The 23,670-nt window shown below is 49.2% G+C and overlaps 1 pseudogene; it reads left to right on the top strand.

The window, feature by feature from the left end:
• The first annotated feature begins 283 nt into the window (after positions 1-283).
• LOC137348675 (zinc finger protein 135-like) lies at positions 284-11,845 on the top strand (annotated as a pseudogene).
• Positions 11,846-23,670: the final 11,825 nt, after the last annotated feature.

Genomic DNA, 23,670 nt, shown 5'->3' with positions numbered 1-23,670 from the left:
AATGGCTTCAGTCTTCTCAATATTTAATTGGAGGAAATTTCTGCTCATGTCAGATAAGGAGTCTGACAATTTAGCAACAGTGGAGAAGTGGAGAGAAGTGGTGGTGAGCGTACATATGAAAACCATGGCTATGCTTTTGGACAATGTCGCTGAGGGGCTGCATGTTGATGAGAAATAGGAGACGGCTAAGGATGGATCCTTGGAGGAACACCTGAGGTAACAGTGCGGGAGCAGGAAGAGAAGCCATTGCAAGTGATTCCCCTACACGATCAGATAGGTAAGAATGGAACCAGATGAGAGCATTTCCATTCAGCTGGACGACACTGGAGAGGCATTGGAAAGAGGATGGTGTGGTCAACCATGTTGAGAAGGATGAGGAGGAATAGTTTACCTCTGTCATAGTCTCATAGGATGTCACAGGTAAAAGGGAGACAATCACCTTTTATGAAAGTGACCTAATGTGTGTTCTTGATCCACCCCATCCTTCACTCTCCTCCATTCCCCCTGTAAGTGACTGAAGGGGAGGGGGGGGTCCTCCTGCGGCTGCGCGCTAGCTGCCTGTCGTCCAGCATAGGGCGTATTTCCGCGCTACGGATTCTGGGTATGGGTCGCCGCCATCGAGTCACTGAAATCCCAACAAGTTCCGGGCACCGCGCGGCGCAAGCTGCGTTACCGGAAACCCGCTGAATCATCACATCCTGCAACCTCCCACCTCCCCTTCCGGACTTCACCGCCATCTTGGAACATTTAAGACAAGGTTTGCATTTGGTGGGGGAAAATCGAATCGGATTTTTTTTTGTTCCCTTTTAATTTCAACCGTCTCGTAGAATTGCTTATTGTCCCTCTCTCTGACCGAAATCCAAGGTCTTCTGCGCGGCCGGTTGGCTGAACGATGTTGAGCCAGCCTGACGCGTGATTGACGTGGATATCAGCAAATCAGAAGAGGGGAATAGGGCTGGAGGCCCAGTCGGCGGCTTGTCCTCCAACCAATCAGGGCTCGGGGTGGGCGGGCCGGGCGGTTAGGGGGCGTGTCTTCCCTTTCTCCGCCCCCCCACCCCCAGCACAGGAGGCCAAGATCTTTCCACAATGGAGAGAAGGTTGTGCATTAATTGATGGGGAATTCTGGATGGTTCTGTTTTGCAAACTATTTTTTCCTAATTAGAAAACATCCAGAGTCAGGAACAATTTGTGAGTAACAGAATAATTTATTATGGGGTTTTAATATTCGTTTCAGCCACGTATAGAAAGTTGGGTGTCAGGGTCTGCACAGTTTCTGGGACTAATTTTCATGGCAAAGGGAGACAAATGATTTAGTCTGCTTTTTTGAAATCAGTGTGTACCCCTGAGCTGTGACTGAAGGGAGCTAAAGGGGCAGGGTCGTCTTCACTGCGTTTGAGCCCATTCATAGGGATGGTGTTGTCACTTGTTTCAACAGCGACAGCTACTTGTGTTTGTGTCGTCTCTTTAACATAATAAAATGCCCCAAGGTGTTTCTCATGTCTTTCGGCCGAGACCCTGTTAGCCCTCTCAGGCGGATGTTAAAGATCCTATGGCACTATATCAAAGAGGAGCAGGGGGCATTCTCCCTGCTGTCCTGGTCCAATATTTATCCCTCAACCAACATCACTGATACAGATTATCCATCGTTATCACATTGCAGCTTTTGGGATCTTGCTGTGTACATGTTATAGACAGTGAAGTGTAACACCTGGGGGCCATTTGAATTCAGATTTGTGGATTTCTCTCCCTATCCTTCTACAGGCGAAGGGATGGGGGTCACCAGTCATAGGGAGGTACAGAACTGAAACAGGCCCTTCGGCCCACTGAGTCTGTGCAGACCATCAACCACCCATTTATACTAATCCTACATTAATCCCATATTCCCTACCACATCCCCACCTTCCCTCAATTCTCCTACCACCTACCTACACTAGGGGCAATTCACAATGGCCAATTTACCTACCAACCTGCAAGTCTTTGGCTGTGGGAGGAAACCGGAGCTCCCGGTAGAAACCCACGCGGTCACAGGGAGAACTTGCAAACTCCGCACAGGCAGCACCCGGAACCGAACCCGGGTCGCTGGAGCTCTGCGGCTGCGGTGCTAACCACTGCGATTGGCTGCCACATTTCCTGCATTACAACCGTGTTGACACTTCAAAAGTACTTCATTGACTGTAAAGCCCTTTGGGACGACCTGAGGTTGTGAAAGGTGCAATATAAATGCAAGTCTTTGTGTTTCATGTTGCATCACAAGACAGTGACTTCCTTTCTCTCAATGTTTCCATTTAAATGGAGAGATACCAGCTAAGAACCTGTTTGTTGTTAGGCCCTTCTGCAATCAGTGAAATAGCTGTAAACCTTCCGACCTTCACTACTTACACTTTCTACACTTCTTCCTACCTCCCCCCTGGACCATGACCCCACCACTGAACATCAAGCTGCTGTCACTGTACAGGACTGTCACTGACCTCATCTCCTCCAGTTTAGTCCCACAACCCCAGACAGCCCGCTTCTACCTCCTTCCCAAAATCCACAAACAGGACTGTCCTGGCAGACCCATTGTTTCAGCTTGTTCCTGCCCCACTGAACTTATTTCTTCCTGTCTTGACTCTATCTTTTCTCCCCTGGTCCAGCCTCTTCTCACCTACATCCGTGACTCTTCTGACGCCCTACGTCATTTTGATAATTTCCAGTTTCCTGGCCCTAACCGCCTCCTCGTCACTATGGACGTCCAATCTCTCTACACCTCCGTTCCCCATCAAGATGGTTGGAAGGCTCTCTGCTTCTTCCTTGAATAGAGGCCCAACCAGTCCCCGTCCACCACCACCCTCCTCCACCTGGCTGAACTTGTTCTCACATTGAACAACTTCTCCTCCAACTCCACTCACTTCCTTCAAGTAAAAGGTGTTGCTGTGGGTACCCGCATGGGTCCTAGTTATGCCTGTCTTTTTGTGGGATATGTTGAACATTCCTTGTTCCAGTTCTGCTCAGGCCCTCTTCCCCAACTCGTATTCCAGTACATTGATGACTGTATCGGTGCCGTTTCCTGCTCTCACCCTGAACTGAAAAACGTCTTCAACTTTGCTTCCAATTTCCACCCTTCTGTCACCTTTACATGGTCCATCTCTGACACTTCCCTTCCTTGACTTCTCTGTCTCCATCTCTGGGGATAGGATGTCTATTAATTAGGATTAGAATTAGAACATTACAGCGCAGTACAGGCCCTTCGGCCCTCGATGTTGCGCCGACCTGTGAAACCATCTGACCTACACTATTCCATTTTCATCCATATGTCTATCCAATGACCACTTAAATGCCCTTAAAGTTGGCGGGTCTACTACTGCTGCAGGCAGGGCGTTTCACGCCCTTACTACTCTCTGAGTAAAGAAACTACCTCTGACATCTGTCCTATATCTATCACCCCTCAACTTAAAGCTATGTCCCCTCGTGTTTGCCATCACCATCCGAGGAAAAAGACTCTCACTATCCACCCTATCTAACCCTCTGATTATCTTATATGTCTCTATTAAGTCACCTCTCCTCCTCCTTCTCTCCAACGAAAACAGCCTCAAGTCCCTCAGCCTTTCCTCGTAAGACCTTCCCTCCATACCAGGCAACATCCTAGTAAATCTCCTCTGCACCCTTTCCATAGCTTCCACATCCTTCCTATAATGCGGTGACCAGAACTGCACGCAATACTCCAGGTGCGGTCTCACCAGAGTTTTGTACAGCTGCAGCATGACCTCGTGGCTCCGAAACTCGATCCCCCTACTGATAAAAGCTAACACACCATATGCCTTCTTAACAGCCCTATTAACCTGGGTAGCAACCTTCAGGGATTTATGCACCTGGACACCAAGATCTCTCTGTTCATCTACACTACCAAGAATCTTCCCATTAGCCCAGTACTCTGCATTCCTGTTACTCCTTCCAAAGTGAATCACCTCGCACTTTTCCGCATTAAACTCCATTTGCCATCTCTCAGCCCAGCTCTGCAGCCTATCTATGTCCCTCTGTACCCTACAACATCCTTCGGCACTATCCACAACTCCACCGACCTTAGTGTCATCCGCAAATTTACTAACCCACCCTTCTACACCCTCTTCCAGGTCATTTATAAAAATGACAAACAGCAGTGGCCCCAAAACAGATCCTTGCGGTACACCACTAGTAACTAAACTCCAGGATGAACATTTGCCATCAACCACCACCCTCTGTCTTCTTTCAGCTAGCCAATTTCTGATCCAAAGCTCTAAATCACCTTCAACCCCATACTTCCGTATTTTCTGCAATAGCCTACCGTGGGGAACCTTATCAAACGCCTTACTGAAATCCATATACACCACATCCACTGCTTTACCCTCATCCACCTGTTTGGTCACCTTCTTGAAAAACTCAATAAGGTTTGTGAGGCACGACCTACCCGTCACAAAACCGTGCTGACTAATTATAATATTCATTATAAGCCCACCGAGTCGCACAGCTACCTCGACTACACTTCTTCACACCCTGCCTCCTGTAAGGACTCCATTCCATTCTCCCAGTTTCTCCGTCTCCAATGCATCTGCTCTGATGATGCTACCTTCCATGACGGTGCTTCTGATATGTCGTCCTTTTTCCTCAACCGAGGATTCCCGCCCACTGTTGTTGACAGGGCCCTCAACCGTGTCCGGCCCATTTCCCGCACCTCTACCCTCACCCCTTCTCCCTCCCTCACAGAACCGTGACAGGGTTCCCCTTGTCCTCACTTTCCACCCCATCAGCCTCCATATCCAAAGGATCATCCTCCGCCATTTCCGCCACCTCCAGCGTGATGCCACTACCAGTTGCATCTTCCTCTCCCTTCCCCTGTCAGCATTCCGAAGGGATCGTTCCCTCCGCGACACCCTGGTCCACTCCTTCATTACCCCTGACACCTCGTCCCTTCACATGGCACCCTCACCTGCAATCGCAGGAGGTGTAATACCTGCCCCTTTACCTCCTTTCTCCTCACTATCCCAGGCCCCAAACACTCCTTTCAGGTGAAGCAGCGATTTACTTGTACTTCTTTCAATGTAGTATACTGTATTCGCTGCTCACAGTGTGGTCTCCTCTACATTGGGGAGACCAAATGCTGATGGGTGACCGCTTTGCAGAACACCTCCGCTCAGTCGGAAAGCATGACCCCGAGCTTCCAGTTGCTTACCATTTCAACACACACCCCTGCTCTCCTGCCCACATCTCTGTCCTGGGATTGCTGCAGTGTTCCAGTGAACATCAACGCAAGCTCGAGGAACAGCATCTCATTTACCGATTAGGCACACTACAGCCTGCCGGACTGAACATTGAGTTCAATAATTTCAGAGCATGACTTGCCCCTCCTTTTTATTTTTAGTTTTATTTTTTATTTTTATTTTAGTTTATTTCATCATTCAATTTTTTTTTTACCGTATGCCTGCCCACTTTTTTAATGCTTCTGCTTTTGGCTAGGGCTTTCATTCTTCGGTCATTTAACACCCTCTCTACACTAACGCTTTGTCTTTCACCACACTATTAGCACACTCTTTGCCTTTGCCCCCATGACCTCCTTGTCAGTTATTCTCTGTGACTCTCTGTCTTATCAACACCTTCCCTTTTGTTCTCCTTTGCCCCACCCCCGCTTTATTTGCTTAAAACCTATTGCATTTCTAACCTTTGCCAGTTCTGATGAAGGGTCACTGACCTGAAACGTTAACTCTGCTTCTCTCTCCACAGATGCTGCCTGACCTGCTGAGTATTTCCAGCACTACTTGTTTTTATTTCAGATTTCCGGCATCTGCAGTATTTTTCTTTTTTATTATGGTTGTAAACCTGTCTGCTTTAGCAATTACACTTGTTCTAAAATGTCTCACTGGGTAAAAGATCCTCTTAATTTGAAACACTTAAAGTGCATGGCTCTAAAATTCTCTCCACCACAGACCAGGGCTCTGAAATTTGAGGTTTTGGATCCTCCATTCACTGCAATATTCCTGCAGCCATCGACCTCCTCAGCCACCTTCTTTCTTGCAGTCTTGCTGCTGTCGTCTCCAGTAAAATCCTGACAGGGTCATACTGGAATGCAAAATTGAACCCCCCCCCCCCCACTCCACCCTCACCCCGCAGCTTCTTTTCTCCACTACCAACTGTCTCCTTCCACCTCTCTCCCCTGCCCCCTCCAGCCCCAACTCCAACTTTGGGCACAACATTCTCATGGACTTCTTTGTCACGGAGAATGACATCACCCATTCAGCAGCTGCTTCTGCCACCAAGCCAAACCTGTCCCCAGGCTCCCTACTGGCCTCACTCCGCACCCACGTCTCTCTCCAGAGAGAGGAGGAGTTGGAAGCTAATCTGCAGCAATGTTATTTCAGTGAGCGAGGGGGAGGTAGTGGTGTAGTGGTAATGTCACTGGACTAGTAATCCAGAGCCCCGGGGTAATGCTCCGGGGACATGGGTTCGAATCCCACCCTGGCAGATGGTTAAATTTGAATTCAAATCTGGAATTTAAAAAAAACTAGTCTAATGCTGGGGTTTTCTTCAAATCGCTGGAGATTTTATTACTTAGTATTTATTCATTCACGGGTTGTGAGCATCACTGGCGCAGCCAGCATTTAGTGCCCTGGAGAAGGTGGTGGTGAGCCGTCTTCTTGAATACAACTGAGTGGCTCGCTGGGCCATTTTGGGGAGCGCTGAAGTGTCAGCCACGTTGCTGTGGGTCTGGAGTCACATGTAGGCCAGGCCGGGTAAGGATGGCAGATTTCCTTCCCAAGAGGACATTAGTGAACCAGATGGGATTTTCCGACTATTGGTAGTCACACGGTCACCATTTTATTCTAGGGCAAGAGATGCAGGGGGGGATGTGGGGAAGGACTTTATTTAGGCAGCGGGTGGTAATGACCAGGAACTCGCTGCCCACGAGGGTGGTGGAAGCGGCGACGATGAATGATTTCAAGAGGAAGTTGGATGAGCACTTGAGGGAAATAAACTTACGGGGTGACGGGGATAGAACCGGGGGAATGGGACTGAATGGATTGCTGTGCAGAGAGCCGGCATGGACTCAATGGACTGAATGGCCTCCTTCTGTGCCGTTATGACTCTATGATTCATTTAATTACCTGAATTTAAATGCCCCAACTCCCGTGGTGGGATTTGAACTCACCCCTCTGGATTATTAGTCCAGGATTATCGGTCCGCTCACACTACCATTATCGACCCCAGGTTTAGAGCATTAAGGTTCTCTTCATCTATCGAACAGGAGAGGGTATGCCACAGAAGATAGCTGGATGCTATGTGCCCTTTTTAAAAGGGTAGGATTCTTTAAGGGCGAAGATTTGTTCAGTGACCTGCAGTGCTGAACTCAACTGTTTTCATCTCCTCTCCTGAATCTTGCTGAGTTCCTCAGACAGCAGCACCAGCCACTCCAGCTCCTTGCCCAAGCGGGTCATTCTTCAAGTGCAATCCTTGGCTGTGATTATCATGAGGCTATTCAACTACATGGAAGCATCACAACCGAGCCGAATTGTACCTTTCCGCAATGCCGATGCACTTTCCAGGAGCTGTAACTGGGTCACTGTTGCAACTGAGTGATTGCTGTAATTAGTCAATGCCACCATTATTGTTCGGTCATGTGACTACCCCAGCAAAATATGAGGGAAGCCACTTAGGACGGAGATGAGGAGAAATTTCTTCACTCGGAGGGTTGTGAAGCTTTGGAATTCTCTACCCCAGAGGGCTGTGGAACAACAAAACAAAGAACAGCACAGGAACAGGCCATTCGGCCCTCCAAGCCTGCGCCGATCTTGATGCCTGCCGAAACTAAAACCTTCTGCACTTCCGGGGCCCGTATCCCTCGATTCCCATCCTGTTCATGTATTTGTCAAGATGTCTCTTAAACGTCGCTATCGTACCTGCTTCCACCACCTTCCCCGGCAGCAAGTTCCAGGCACTCACCACCCTCTGTGTAAAGAACCCGCCTCGCACATCCCCTCTAAACTTTGCCCCTCGCACCTTAAACCGATGTCCCCTAGTAACTGACTCTTCCACCCTGGGAAAAAGCTTCTGACTATCCACTCTGTCCATGCCTCTCATAACTTTGTAAACCTCTATCATGTCGCCCCTCCACCTCCGTCGTTCCAGTGAAAACAATCTGAGTTTTTCCAACCTCTCCTCATAGCTAATGCCCTCCAGACCAGGCAACATCCTGGTAAACCTCCTCTGTACCCTCTCCAAAGCCTCCACGTCCTTCTGGTAGTGTGGCGACCAGAATTGCACGCAATATTCTAAGTGTGGCCGAACTAAAGTTCTGTACAGCTGCAACATGACTTGCCAATTTTTATACTCTATGCCCTGACCGATGAAGGCAAGCATGCCGTATGCCTTCTTGCTCAGTCATTGAGTATGTTTAAAACAGAGATCAACAGATTTCTAAATACCAGTGATATAAAGCGATTGTGGGGATCGTGTGAGAAAAAGGCATTGAAGTGGATGATCAGCCAAGATCGTATTGAATGGTAGAGCAGGCTCGATGGGCTGAATGGCCTACTCCTGCTCCTATGATAGAAGGCCAACTGGAAGATCTTTTTTCACTCAGTGCTGCTCATGACCTATAATTTTTTTTTTATTCGTTCATGGGATGTGGGCATCAGTGGCTAGGCCAGCACTTATATTGCCCATCCCTTCTGCCTTCTTGAACCACTGCAGTCCCTGGGGTGTAATTCCTTTTCTTTGGCTTTATAGCCCTTTGATACAACTGAGTGGCTTGCGAGGGCAGTTAAGACTCAACCACATTGCTGTGCGTCTGGAGTCACGTAGGCCAGACCAGGTAAGGACAGCAGATTTCCTTCCTTAAAACAATCGATAATGGTTTCAAAGTCACCACTAGACTAGCTTTTAATTCCAGATTTATTAATCAAATTCAGATTCCACCATCTGCCACGGTGGGATTCGAACCCATGTCCCCAGAGCATTAGCATGGGGCTCTGGGTTACTAGTCTAGTGACATTACCACCACACCATAGTCTCTCCCATACAGTGCACAGTGAGGATTGAGAGGGGAGCGAGAGAGAGAGAGAGAGTGTGTCAGACGGTTGATTTACAGCTTAGGAGGGGCATGAGATTAATGAATGTTCTAAGGAAACTAGAATTGTCTGTTCTGAATGCCCATGCTGTACACAGTAATGAATTTTGTAAAATCCTTTGATAGGGTATCAGTTGAGGAGGACCTGCAGATGGGAATATCCAGTCAAAAAGGTGGGAATTGATTTTTTTTTTAAATCACTGATGTTGGAAAGACACCGAGAGACATAGGCACACGCACACCTGAGTGAGAGTGTTCCAGTGCACTGACTGTGGAAAGAGCTTTAACCAGTTACACAGCCTGAAAAATCATCACCCCATTCACAGCGGAGAGAAACTGTACACGTGTTCTGTTTGTGGACGAGGCTTCAACTGATTGTCCAACCTGGAGAGACACAAGGGCACCCACACCGGGGAGCAACCGTATAAATGCGGGGACTGCGGGAAGGGATTCAATTACCCTTCCCAGCTGGATGTTCATCGGCGCAGTCACACCGGGGAGAGGCCGTTCACCTGCTCCGTGTGCGGGAAGGGATTCGCTCAGTCGTCTGCCCTCCTGACACACCAGCGCGTTCACACCGGGGAGAGGCCATTCACCTGCCCCGTGTGCCGGAAGGGATTCACCCATTCTTCACATCTGGTGAGACACCGGCGCAGCCATACCGGGGAGAGGCCGTTCACCTGCTCCCTCTGCGGGAAGGGATTCACTCAGTCGTCCCACCTGCTGAAGCACCAGCGGGTTCACACCGACGAGAGGCCCTTCAAGTGCCCCGATTGTGGGAAGAGCTTCAAAAGCCCCAGCGAAGTGAAGATCCACCGGCAGATTCACACTGGAGACAGACCGTTCGGGTGCTCTCACTGCGGGAAGAGGTTCGGTCAGTCCAGCGACCTGCTGAAACACCAGAGTGTCCACACCGGGGAGAAGCCGTTCACCTGCTCCGTGTGTGAGAAGGGATTCACCCGTTCATCCCACCTGCTGAAGCACCACTGCTGTCAGAACCACGAGAGGTGCTTTAAATGCTCCGACTGTGGGAAGAGCTTCAAAAGGTATGCAGAATGGACGAAACACCAGCTCGTCCACACTGGAGAGAGACCGTTCAGCTGCACGCTTTGCGGGAAGGGTTTCATTCAGTCATTCCTCCTGCTGAGACATCAGCGAGTTCACAAGTGACTGCAGGGGTGGGATTCTGCTGTTAATCACATCCAGGACTGAACCATGCGCATTCTGACAGTGGGAATCTGCTTCTAATGTTAATAAACCCCAGTAACTGGGCTGGAGATTAATATTCTGGATATGTTAAATAAATCCGCTTTTCTTTCAAACACATTATACTGAACCTGCAATGTCTTTAAGATGGCTGCGTTTGCTGACAACGCAACCACTAGGTGACGCAGTACTGGCACATGTGCAAATGCAGCCTCATCCACTGAAACGTCACTGTCCGCGACGTCTCAGGCAGCTGCTAGTAATAAAGATGGCACTGACTGAACACAAGAAATAGGAGCAGGAGTAGGCCATTCAGCCCCTCGAGCCTGCCCCGCCATTCAATAAGATCATGGTTGATCTGTCCCAGGCCTCAACTCCTCTTTCAGGCCTGCTCCGCATAACCCTCGACTCCCCGAGATTTCAAAACTCTATCTACCTCCTCCTTAAATACAATCAGTGATCTAGCCTCCACAACTCTCTGAGGTAGAGAATTCCAGAGATTCACCACCCTCTGAGAGAAGAAATTCCTCTGCATCAGTTTTAAATGTGTGCCCCCTTATTCTGTAACTATGTCCCCTAGTTCGAGATTCCCCCACCAGTGGAAACATACTCTCAACATCTACCCTGTCAAGCCCCCTTAGAATCTTATATGTTTCAATAAGATCACCTCTCATTCTTCTAAACTGCGATGAGTAAGGGCATAACCTGTTTAGCCTTTCTTGATAAGCCAGCCTCTTCATCCCAGGAATCAGCCTAGTGAACCTTTTCTGAACTGCCTCCAATGCTAGTATATCCTTCCATAAATACGGGGACCAAAACTGTACGCAGTACTCCAGGTGCGGCCTCACCAACACCCTGTACAGTTGTAATAAGACTTCCCTATTTTTAAACTCTAGCCCCCTAACAATAAAGGCCAAAATTCCATTTGCCTTCCTAATTACTTGCTGTTCCTGCATGCTAACTTTTTGTGTTCCCTGTACAAGAACACCCAGATCTCTCTGGACTGCAGTATTTTGTAGTCTTTCTCCATCTAAATAATAATCTGCCTTTTTATTCTTCCTACCAATGTGGATGACCTCACACTTTCCCACATTGAACTCCATCTGCCAAGTTTTTGCTCACTCACTTAACCTATCTATATCCCTTTGCAGATTCTTTGTGTCCTCATCACAACATGCCATCCCACCTATTTTTGTATTGTCAGCAAATTTGGATACACTACACTCTGTCCCTTCCTCTAAGTCATTAATATAGATAGTAAATAGTTGAGGCCCTAGGTCTGATCCTTGTGGCACCCCACTAATTACAGCTTTCCTACCTGAAAAATACCCATTAATCCCGACTCTCTGCCTTCTGTGTGTGAGCCAATCCTCAATCCATGCCAACACATTACCCCCAATACCCTGAGCTCCTATTTTGTGTAATAACCTTTTATGTGGCACCTTATCGAATGCCTTCTGAAAATCCAAATACGCTACATCTACTGGTTCCCCTTTATCCACTCTGTTTGTTATATCCTCAAAGAACTCTTAACAAATTTGTCAAACATGATTTCCCTTTCATTAAATCATGTTGGCTCTGTTTGATTGCATGATGCTTTTCTGAATGTCCTGCTAGTTTTTCCTTAATAATGGACTCTAGCATTTTCCCAATGACAGATGTTAAGCTAACCAGTCTAAGTTTCCTATGTCCGCGAGGTCTCAGGCAGCTGCCAGTAATAAAGATGGAGCTGACTGAAACGTCACTGTCTGCGACACCTCAGGCAGCTGCCAGTAATAAAGATGGCGCTGACTGAAACGTCACTGTCTGCGACACCTCAGGCAGCTGCCAGTAATAAAGATGGCACAGACTGAAATGTCACTGTCCGTGCTGCCTCAGCAGCTGCCAGTAATAAAAATGCCACTGACTGAAACATCACTGTCTGCGATGTCTCAGATAGCTGCCAGTAATAAAGATGGCGCTGACTGAAACGTCACTGTCTGCGACACCTCAGGCAGCTGCCAGTAATAAAAATGGCACTGCTTAATTTGTCAATTTGTTGTTTATATCAGGTAAGGCGTGAAATAGCTGATGACTCCTCAGGACTGCAATGTCCCTTTAAGAGCTGCTGTCTATGATCTTCCTCTTAAGTCAGGGACTTTCAGCTGAAATGAGTTCACAATAAAATAATCTTTTGACAGGAATCAAAAATGAATCTTGATTTTAAAAAATCTACAATTCACTGTCTGAATAACATCTCCAAGGAGAAAGTGTTGATTAATCCTTGTTGACAGTTCGTCCTAACTTACACATTATGCACAGTGGCACCTCCATTATCCACCAGGAAGAATTGGAGAATCGAGAGTCCCCAAATGTTGTCCCTCCCGTCTGTGACAGTGATCCCCTCGGCACGGGAATGGAGACAAGTCCAATCCAAGTAACAGGCTCAGCCTAATCTTTCAGGGCCTGTGGAGTAGGTTTATATCAGACAGGAGGAGATTGGTGTCAGTGACTGTGGGGTTGGTTTATATCAGACAGTGGGAGATTGGTGTCAGTGACTGTGGGGTTGGTTTCTATCAGACAGTGGGAGATTGGTGTCAGTGACTGTGGGGTTGGTTTATATCAGACAGTGGGAGATTGGTGTCAGTGACTGTGGGGTTGGTTTATATCAGACAGTGGGAGATTGGTGTCAGTGACTGTGGGGTTGGTTTATATCAGACAGTGGGAGATTGGTGTCAGTGACTGTGGGATTGGTTTATATCAGACGGTGGGAGATTGGTGTCAGTGACTGTGGGGTTGGTTTATATCAGACAGTGGGAGATTGGTGTCAGTGACTGTGGGGTTGGTTTATATCAGACAGTGGGAGATTGGTGTCAGTGATTGTGGTATTGGTTTATATCAGACAGGAGGAGATTGGTGTCAGTGACTGTGGGGTTGGTTTATATCAGACAGTGGGAGATTGGTGTCAGTGACTGTGAGGTTGGTTTATATCAGACAGTGGGAGATTGGTGTCAGTGACTGAGGTTGGTTGATATCAGACAGTGGGAGATTCGTGTCCGTGACTGTGAGGTTGGTTTATATCAGACAGTGGGAGATTGGTGTCAGTGACTGTGAGGTTGGTTGATATCAGACAGTGGGAGATTGGTGTCAGTGACTGTGGGGTTGGTTTATATCAGACAGGAGGAGATTGGTATCAGTGACTGTGGGGTTGGTTTATATCAGACAGTGGGAGATTGGTGTCAGTGACTGTGGGGTTGGTTTATATCAGACAGGAGGAGATTGGTATCAGTGACTGTGGGGTTGGTTTATATCAGACAGTGGGAGATTGGTGTCAGTGACTGTGGGGTTGGTTTCTATCAGACAGTGGGAGATTGGTGTCAGTGACTGTGGGGTTGGTTTATATCAGACAGTGGGAGATTGGTGTCAGTGACTGTGGGGTTGGTTTATATCAGACAGGAGGAGATTGGTGTCAGTGACTGTGGAGTTGGTTTATATCAGACAGTGGGAGATTGGTGTCAGTGACTGTGGAGTTGGTTTATATCAGACAGTGGGAGATTGGTGTCAGTGACTGTGGAGTTGGTTTATATCAGACAGTGGGAGATTGGTGTCAGTGACTGTGGAGTTGGTTTATATCAGACAGTGGGAGATTGGTGTCAGTGACTGTGGGGTTGGTTTATATCAGACAGTGGGAGATTGGTGTCAGTGACTGTGGAGTTGGTTTATATCAGACAGTGGGAGATTGGTGTCAGTGACTGTGGGGTTGGTTTATATCAGACAGTGGGAGATTGGTGTCAGTGACTGTGAGGTTGGTTGATATCAGACCGTGGGAGATTGGTGTCAGTGACTGTGAGGTTGGTTGATATCAGACAGTGGGAGATTGGTGTCAGTGACTGTGAGGTTGGTTTATATCAGACAGTGGGAGATTGGTGTCAGTGACTGTGAGGTTGGTTGATATCAGACAGTGGGAGATTGGTGTCAGTGACTGTGAGGTTGGTTTATATCAGACAGGGGGAGATTGGTGTCAGTGACTGTGGGGTTGGTTTATATCAGACAGGAGGAGATTGGTGTCAGTGACTGTGGGGTTGGTTTATATCAGACAGGAGGAGATTGGTGTCAGTGACTGTGGGGTTGGTTTATATCAGACAGGAGGAGATTGGTGTCAGTGACTGTGGGGTTGGTTTATATCAGACAGGAGGAGATTGGTGTCAGTGACTGTGGGATTGGTTTATATCAGACAGTGGGAGATTGGTGTCCGTGACTGTGAGGTTGGTTGATATCAGACAGTGGGAGATTCGTGTCCGTGACTGTGAGGTTGGTTTATATCAGACAGTGGGAGATTGGTGTCAGTGACTGTGAGGTTGGTTTATATCAGACAGTGGGAGATTGGTGTCAGTGACTGTGAGGTTGGTTTATATCAGACAGGAGGAGATTGGTGTCAGTGACTGTGGGGTTGGTTTATATCAGACAGTGGGAGATTGGTGTCAGTGACTGTGAGGTTGGTTTATATCAGACAGTGGGAGATTGGTGTCAGTGACTGTGAGGTTGGTTTATATCAGACAGTGGGAGATTGGTGTCAGTGACTGTGGGGTTGGTTTATATCAGACAGTGGGAGATTGGTGTCAGTGACTGTGAGGTTGGTTTATATCAGACAGGAGGAGATTGGTGTCAGTGACTGTGGGGTTGGTTTATATCAGACAGGAGGAGATTGGTGTCTGTGACTGTGGGGTTGGTTTATATCAGACAGTGGGAGATTGGTGTCAGTGACTGTGAGGTTGGTTTATATCAGACAGGAGGAGATTGGTGTCAGTGACTGTGGGATTGGTTTATATCAGACAGGAGGAGATTGGTGTCAGTGACTGTGGGGTTGGTTTATATCAGACAGGAGGAGATTGGTGTCAGTGACTGTGGAGTTGGTTTATATCAGACAGTGGGAGATTGGTGTCAGTGACTGTGGGGTTGGTTTATATCAGACAGGAGGAGATTGGTGTCAGTGACTGTGGGGTTGGTTTATATCAGACAGGGGGAGATTGGTGTCAGTGACTGTGAGGTTGGTTTATATCAGACAGTGGGAGATTGGTGTCCGTGACTGTGAGGTTGGTTTATATCAGACAGTGGGAGATTGGTGTCCGTGACTGTGAGGTTGGTTTTTATCAGACAGTGGGAGATTGGTGTCCGTGACTGTGAGGTTGGTTTATATCAGACAGTGGGAGATTGGTGTCCGTGAATGCTCGATGTTTCTGCAGCTCTTCAGACTGGCACTCGAAACAATATTTTTATGTGCCTGTCTATGAGGACAGGAGAATGAGTTTGTTCCCAAGCCGGCACAGGTGAGCAGCCTCTCTCACGGTAGCACCAAATTGGCTCCACAACTGACTCCCCTCCCCTGTCCCCTCCACTATTCCCCTCATGGAACAGCTGAAAGAGAGTACCCAGTGTGTCGGTGGCCTGGACAACGTATGTCAGCTAAGAGCGACATCTAAATTCATTCCATCTTCGCTGCCTCCGGAGAATCCTTGGCATCAGCTGGCAGGACCGTATCTCCAACACAGAAGTCCTCGAGGCGGCCAACATCCCCAGCTTATACACACTACTGAGTCTGCGGCGCTTGAGATGGCTTGGCTATGTGAGCCACATGGAAGATGGCAGGATCCCCAAAGACACATTGTACAGCGAGCTCGCCACTGGTACCAGACCCACCGGCCGTCCATGTCTCCGCTTTAAAGACGTCTGCAAACGCGACACGAAGTCCTGTGACATTGATCACAAGTCGTGGGAGTCAGTTGCCAGCGATTGGCAGAGCTGACGGGCAGCCATAAAGGCGGGGCTAAAGTGTGGCGAGTCGAAGAGACTTAGCAGTTGGCAGGAAAAAAGACAAAAGCGCAAGGGGAGAGCCAACTGTGTAACAGCCCCGACAAACAAATTTTATCTGCAGCACCTGTGGAAGAGTCTGTCACTCTAGAATTGGCCTTTATAGCCACTCCAGGCGCTGCTTCACAAACCACTGACCACCTCCAGGCGCGTATCCATTGTCTCTCGAGACAAGGAGGCCAAAGAAGAAGAAGTGTGTTGGTGCCGATGGATTGCCAGTTTCCATTGTTTATTCAATCTCTTTCCTGGACAGTGATAGCATTCCAACTTCTCAGTCAGGTAACAACAACAACAAAACAACATTGTATTTATATAGTGCCTTTAACTTAAAACGTCCCAAGGCACTTCACAGGGGCAGTTTAAAGCAAAATTTGACACTGAGCCACATAAGGAGTTATTAGGGCATTTGACCAAAGGCTTGGTCAAAGAGGTAGGTTTTGAGGAGTGTTTTAAAGGAGTTAGAGAGGCGGAGAGATTTAAGGAGGGAATTCCAGAGCTTCGGGCCCAGGCAGTTGAAGGCACAGCCGCCAATGGTGGAGCGATTGAAATGCTTAAGAGGCTGGAATTAGAGGAGCGCAGAGATCCTGGAGGGTTGTGGGATCTGGAGGAGGTTACAGAGATAGGGAAGGGGGTGAGGCCACGGAGTGATTTGAAAACAAGGACGAGAATGTTAAAATCAGGATGTTGCTTGACCGGGAGCCAATGTCGGTCAGTGAGCACAGGGGGATGATGGGTGAATGGGACTTGGTGCGGGTTCGGGGATAGGCAGCAGAGTTTTGGATGTCCTCAAGTTTATGGAGAGTAGAATGTGGGAGACCAGCCAGCAGAGCGTTGGAATAGTCAAGTCTGGAGGTAACAAAGATATGAAGGAGGGTTTCAGCAGCAGATGGGCTGAGGTGGGTTGATGTTACGGAGGTCGAAATAGGCGGCCTTAGTGATGGCGTGGGTCTGAGGTCGGACTTTCATCTGGGGGTACCACTGATCTAATGGAATGGCCTACTCCTGTTCCTACATCCCAAACTTCCTGAGCGACAGCCTCTCCACCTGAGTTTCTTACTGGGACAAGCGTCGCCAACGTTTCAGGTGTTCCCTGAGTGTCTCCAGGAATTGAGCGCTCTTGGACACAGCTGCGAGCAAACCGGGAGAGAAATCACCAGGGTGTTTGAAAAACAAAGCGAGTGCTTTCTCATTTTCTTGGAACCCTTTTGTTCATCCATTTCGAAAATGTCGGGGGCGGGAAGAAATGCGTTTGACCGACAAAGTCAGGAATCCTCCAATCTGCTGTCGAAACTTCCAATCGGCGTGGGACGCCCGTGAGCCCTGCAGACGGATATGGCGGGTTATCGCGTGGCTGGAGTTCGTCCACCCAGAGGTGGCCACCCAGGAAAAAGCCCCTTCCTGCCCGTCCTCCCTAACGGGGGGGAATTTTAATAAATGCATCCACCCCCCCCCGCACCCCATAACAACCCCTCCCAAAAAAAGTCTTCCAGAACCACCTTCAACAGGTGTAAGGAGGATTCCAACTGGGCGGCACATTCTGGGTGAGGGCGGGAGGCCATTAGACCTTACCGGTGGTGAGAAACCGGCTCCCTGCGCTCTGAATGCAGGGCAGGGAAGTATGCCCAGGTTTCCCTTGTACGAAATAGGAGCTGGCCCCCTCCAGCCTTCCGCCCCCCACTCAGTAAGATCATGGCTCTCTGGGGTAGCGAATTCCAAATGAGCCCGTTCGCCGGTGCATTTTGGCTGCCGCTCTGCGCCCAAGCCCATCACTCTATTTCCGCATTTGCTCTTTCTCTTCAACTTCTTTTCTCTTTGCCCCCTCCTGGTCACCTCTCTTCTGTGGTTATTCCTCCTTTCACTTCTCCAATCTCAGGTACTCTGCCCTCCCGATTCCCAACCCAAACCCTTCGGCACTCCTCGACCTTCTTGCTTTCCTGCTGCCATCCCAGGTTTGACTCCCTCTTGGATGAGCCTGCAGTCCCACCCCACCCCCCTTGCCGTGCCTCTCAGCATCCTCCGATGGGCTCATCAAGGCACTCGGCACTGGCTCATTATGGGCAGCAACCTCAATTGCCCCCATCCCGCTCTCTTTGTCGACTTCCCTGCCCAGTGTGCCCGCTGGGGGGGGGGGGGGGAGTTAATGCTGCCAATCTCCCCCCACCCACCAATCTAACTCTCCCCTCCCACTGCTGACCATGTGGACTCTGCCACTGGATCATCTCTCAACACCTCTCTGCGTGTCTCCCTCCGGAACTTGTCCGTTCACGTGACCATGGCTTCTGCCATCCACCAACATATTGTGGATGATTGAATCGTAAATCACAGCCTTGGCTGAAAGCTGGCTGAGGGGTGAGGACACCTTGCCCCTTATTGAAGCCCCTCCCCCCCCCCCCGCCTGACTACATCTTCCACCACGTGCCCTGCCAAGACCATCGCGGTGGCCCTGTGGAGCTTATCACCAGATCACCATCTTAACCGGACCCCCCTACTGACTCCTCTGGCATGTTCTCCTCCTTTGAGCATCTCATGGCTGGAGAACAGGGGGGAGATCTTTAAAGGAAGTTTGGCCAGGTAGGATAGTGGGAAGGGAGGGACGCGGCAGAGACAGCTGATTGGATGGTCTCAATCTGAGTGACAAACAAGTCCATGCACTACTCGCACTTATTGTTGGAAGTGAGGGGAGAGAGGTTTAAGAAGGCACAGTGGCGCAGTGGTTAGCACCGCAGCCTCACAGCTCCAGTGACCCGGGTTCAATTCTGGGTACTGCCTGTGTGGAGTTTGCAAGTTCTCCCTGTGTCTGCGTGGGTTTCCTCTGGGTGCTCCGGTTTCCTCCCACAGCCAAAAGACTTGCAGGTTGGTAGGTAAATTGGCCATTATAAATTGCCCCTAGTGTAGGTAGGTGGTAGGGGAATTGTGGGGATATGAGGGGGCAATGGGATTAATGTAGGATTAGTATAAATGGGTGGTTGATGGTCGGCACAGACTCGGTGGGCCAAAGGGCCTGATTCAAGTGCTGTATCTCTAAAACTAGAAAAACTAAGGCAGTTTGCAGTAGAGACAAGAAGCTGGGGGTTATCTTTGCATTCTGGGATGATCCTGGACCACTGAGCAGTTTTTGCAGACAACAGCAGGTCCCGAATAGTGTTTTACATGGTCCAAGCAGAGCTGGAAATAGATGGCTAAACCAGTTGTCCGCCATATCCATTCAAGTCTCTGTCCCTTGGATTTAAGGGAGCGGAGATGAGGGCCGTAATGGGGGAATGGCCAGGGTGAGAGAGAGAAATGGTTTTACTGGGGACCGGAGCATTAAAGGTGGAGGTGAGAGTGCAGCTGAGCAAATCAGGAGCTGCAGAAATGTCGTGGCAAACGGAGGGCCAATGCCTAGAAAGTTCGGATTTTGAAAGTGTAATTGTAAGTGAATAGGGGGATCATTTTTTACAGGGATGGATACAGAATGAGGTAGGATTGGGAGGTGCAAGGGGGAATGTGGGTGAGAGAGTAATACAAGGAAGTGATCAGGGATGTCCTTATCTGTAATTGATACAATGGGACCAGCAACACCACGTGAGGTGACGAGGTCAAGGGCTGTGAATATGGGTTGGGGAGTTTACATGGAGGAAGAGATTTAGGGAGGATCAAAGGGCAGTGAACTCAGAGGAGAGAGAAGATGATGAGTTGAGATGGAGGTTGAAATCACCAAGGATGAGAAGTGACTCAGTGCAGAGGTAAGATATGGGCTGCCTGAGCTCAAGTTTACAGAGGGCAGAATGTGGGAGACCAGCCAGGAGTGCGTATGATGGTGGTGTAATGGTAATGTCACTGGACTAATAATCCAGAGGCCCAGGTTGATGCTTTGGGGACATGGGTTCAAATGGCAGCTCGTTGAATCTTTAAAAATTCAATTAATAACACTGAAAACTAGTCTCAGTAATGGTGCCACGAAACTATCATTGATTGTCGTAAACACCCATCTGGTTTTCATCTTTAAGGAAGGAAATCTGCCATCCTTACCTGGTCTGGCTGACATGTGACTCCAGACCCACAGCAATGTGGTTGACTCTTAAATGCCCTCTGAAGTGGCCCAGCAAGTCACTCAGTTGTCGAGGGCAATTAGGGATGGGCAACAAATGCTGGCCTTGCCAGCGACACCCGTATCCCATGCAAGAATTTTTTAAAAACTCAGTCTTGTTCACCTATCGCCCCTGTGCTTGCTAACTTACATTGGCTCCCAGTTGTTATGTATACTGGACTTTGTAGTATGAATATGTTTTTAAAACCTGTGATTTTTTTATGCACTGTAAGAAGGATTCAGAGACACGTGACCTCACACTAACTCTACCTAGAGACAAGACAGGGATCCTGGGTACCATGTGAACAAGGAACCCAGATCAAAGACCCTTTTGAAATCAGAATGCAAGGTTGTAACATCTGAAGAAAATGGGTTTCGCTCTCCCAGACTCTCAGATTGTAAACACGGAGCCAGGGGCTCTGAAGGTGCAAACGCGAGTTGAAATCTTTTACACCTGAAAGCAGAGGAAGGCCTGGGTGGTTCTGCTGTGGCCAGACTTGTGGAGGCTGCATACGATAAAAAGGCAAATTACTATTGACTTTTGATTCTGGATAAATTCAACAGGCTTTCAGAAGTCTGGAGGCTGTAAGAAAGACCATAAGACACAAAGACCAGTAGTGACAGCCTCAGAAGAGAGAGCGAGAGGAAACAAGTACTCTCCGAACATTGAGACAGTGAAATGTTGTGAAGACTTGAACCCAATTCGAAAGCTGAGGTCTGCAGAGGGAAAAAAGCAACAGGGTCATCGGAGATCGCCTCGTTCATGGAAGTCCAGGTCGAAAGTGCTTGAAAGAAGTGAGCCACAAGAACCTTGACCTTGAGGAGGACTGGGAGATCCAACCCAGCGCAGCTGGGAGGAATGTGGGACTTTCGACCACAAAGATATCACTTCAATGTGTAATGTTTAAATGTGGTCATTTGGCGGAATGCCTCATCACCAGAACTTTCAAACAAGCACCAAGACGTAGCTTGGCTGGTGGTGAGAAGGGCCCTCCCCGTCAGATCCTTCATGCACACCCGAAGTCTCGCCCCCTCCGCACAGTGCCCCCGCGTTGGCTGTGGTGGGGAAGAGACGGTCGCCCACCTCCTCCTGGAATGTGCCTTTGCAAAGCAGGTGTGGAAAGAGATGCAGTGGTTTTTGTCAAGGTTCATCCCAAGCAGCTCTGTAACACAGGAGTCTGTGCTCTACGGGCTGTTCCCAGGGACGCACACCGAGACAAACATCAACTGCTGCTGGAGGACTATCAATTCGGTGAAAGACGCCCTTTGGTCTGCCCGAAACTTGCTGGTCTTCCAGCGCAAAGAGTGGTCCACCACCGAATGTTGCAGACTGGCACATTCCAAGGTCCAGGACTACGTGCTGAGGGACGCACTAAAGCTTGGGGCAGCCGCAGCAAAGGCTCAATGGGGAAAGACCACAGTGTAAGGTTCCCCCACCAAGCTGGACTGAGGGGCTGGATCAATGGGAAACCCCTCGAACTGTATCGTTAATATTCTCAATTGCTGTAAATGTAAAACTGTAATTGACATGACAATTGTGAAACGGAAGGGTTGGGAAGAAACACATGACAGTATTGAAGGAAACTGATCTCCCTTGCAATGTTTGTATTTTTTGGTGCTGTTTGGAAACTGTTTGGCAATGTAATTTTTACAGATTTTTATGAATAAAGTATATTTTGGAAAAAAAAAAGTTTAAATGTGGTGTGAGGTTTTCAAGTGTTTTAATAAATAAAAGGGAAATACCTTTCTCTGTAATTTAGTATATTCACTACATGAAAAGTACTGTTTCGTTAATGTTGATTCTTAGTTTAGTTATAGTAACAGTCTTAAACCTTGAAATCTTTCTTGTATAATTCTTTAAATTGGTCTGGGGAGTTCATATCTCATATTTTAATGTTAATGGTCTCACTGAGGTCGTAACACTGTTCGAGCAACATCTCATCCTTGTTTTCCAATCCCCCCACGGTCTCGCTCCCTCCCTATCTCTGTAATCCCCTCCAGCCCCACGACCCTCCGAGATCTCTGCGCTCCTCTAATTCCGGCCTCTTGAGCATTCCCCGATTTTAATGGCTCCCCCATTGGCGGCCGTGCTCTGGAATTCCCTCCCTAATCCTCTCCGTCTCTCTCCTCCTTTAAGACTCTCCTTAAAACCTACCTCTTTGAACAAGCTTTTGGTCATCGGTCCTAATATCGCCCTTTGCGGCTTGTCGTTCAATTTTGTTGTTGGATCACAGGCCTTTGAGTAGAGAAATTTCTCACCTCAGTTCTAAATGGCTGAGTCCTTATTCTGAGACTGCGCCCCCTGTGTCTGAGATTCTTCAGACAGGGAAAATAACCTCTCAGTATCTACCCTGTCAATCCCCTTCAGAATGTTTGGTGAATCTATGAGGAGCCCCATCATTCTTCTAAACTCCAGGCAAATTAGGCCCAGTCTACCCAATCTGTCCATGTAGGACAATCTCTTCATCCCAGGAACCAGTCTTGTGAACACTCATTGTACTCCCTCTGAGGCACGTATGTCTTCCCTTTGGTAAGGAGACCAAAACAGCACACAGTACCCCTGATGTGGACTCACCGAGGCACTTTACTCTCGTAGTCCACCCCCTTGCAATAAAGGCTAACATATCCCCCACACTCACACCCCCCCCCACTTCCCTCCTCTCCCCCTCCCCCCAAATACCCCCACTCCCGCTCCTCCCACTCCCCCTCCTCCCACTCCCCCTCCTCCCACTCCCCCTCCCTCCTCCTCCCCTTCCTCCCTCCCCCTCCTCCCACTCCCCCTCCCTCCTCCTCCCACTCCCTCCTTCTCCCCTTACTCCCTCCCCCTCCTCCCATCTTCCAGTCCCCCTCCTCCCTCTACCCCCCTAAAGGCCTGCTCGGGTCTGGAAAAAAAAACCCAACCCGGCCCGAGTCCTTCCATTTTTTCCCGCGCCCGACCCGACCCGACCCGAGCCTGAAAGACGGACCCAGTAGAGCAACCCGACCCAACCCGAACCCGACACTTGTTGTCGAATCCTGTCGGGTTCGGGTCCTGTAGCAGGCCTTTACTCCACCCACACCCCCTTCCCCTCACCTCCCACCCCTCCCACTTTCCCCACTCCAACCTCCCCCTCCTCACTCCCCCACCCCTCCTCCCCCTCCCCAACCCCTCACTCCCACACCCCACCCCCTCACTCCCACACCCCTCCTCCCCCTCCCCTTCCCCTCACTCCCACACCCCACCCCCTCACTCCTCAACCCCACCCCCTCACTCCCCCATCCCCCTCCTCCCCTTCCCCTTCCCCCCCACCTCCTCACTCCCACACCCCACCCCCTCACTCCCCCATCCCCCTCCTCCCCTTCCCATCCCCCCTCCTCCCCCTCCCCTTCCCCCCCACCCCCTCACTCCCACACCCCACACCCTCACTCCCACACCCTCACTCCCCCATCCCCCTCCTCCCCTTCCCATCCCCCCTCCTCCCCCTCCCCTTCCCCC

The sequence above is a fragment of the Heterodontus francisci genome, chromosome 34 (genome assembly GCF_036365525.1).
Source record: "Heterodontus francisci isolate sHetFra1 chromosome 34, sHetFra1.hap1, whole genome shotgun sequence".
In the NCBI taxonomy this organism is placed as follows: domain Eukaryota; kingdom Metazoa; phylum Chordata; class Chondrichthyes; order Heterodontiformes; family Heterodontidae; genus Heterodontus; species Heterodontus francisci.
The sequence above is the reverse complement of the archived record's forward strand: the minus strand, read 5'-3'. Positions and strand labels throughout refer to the sequence as shown.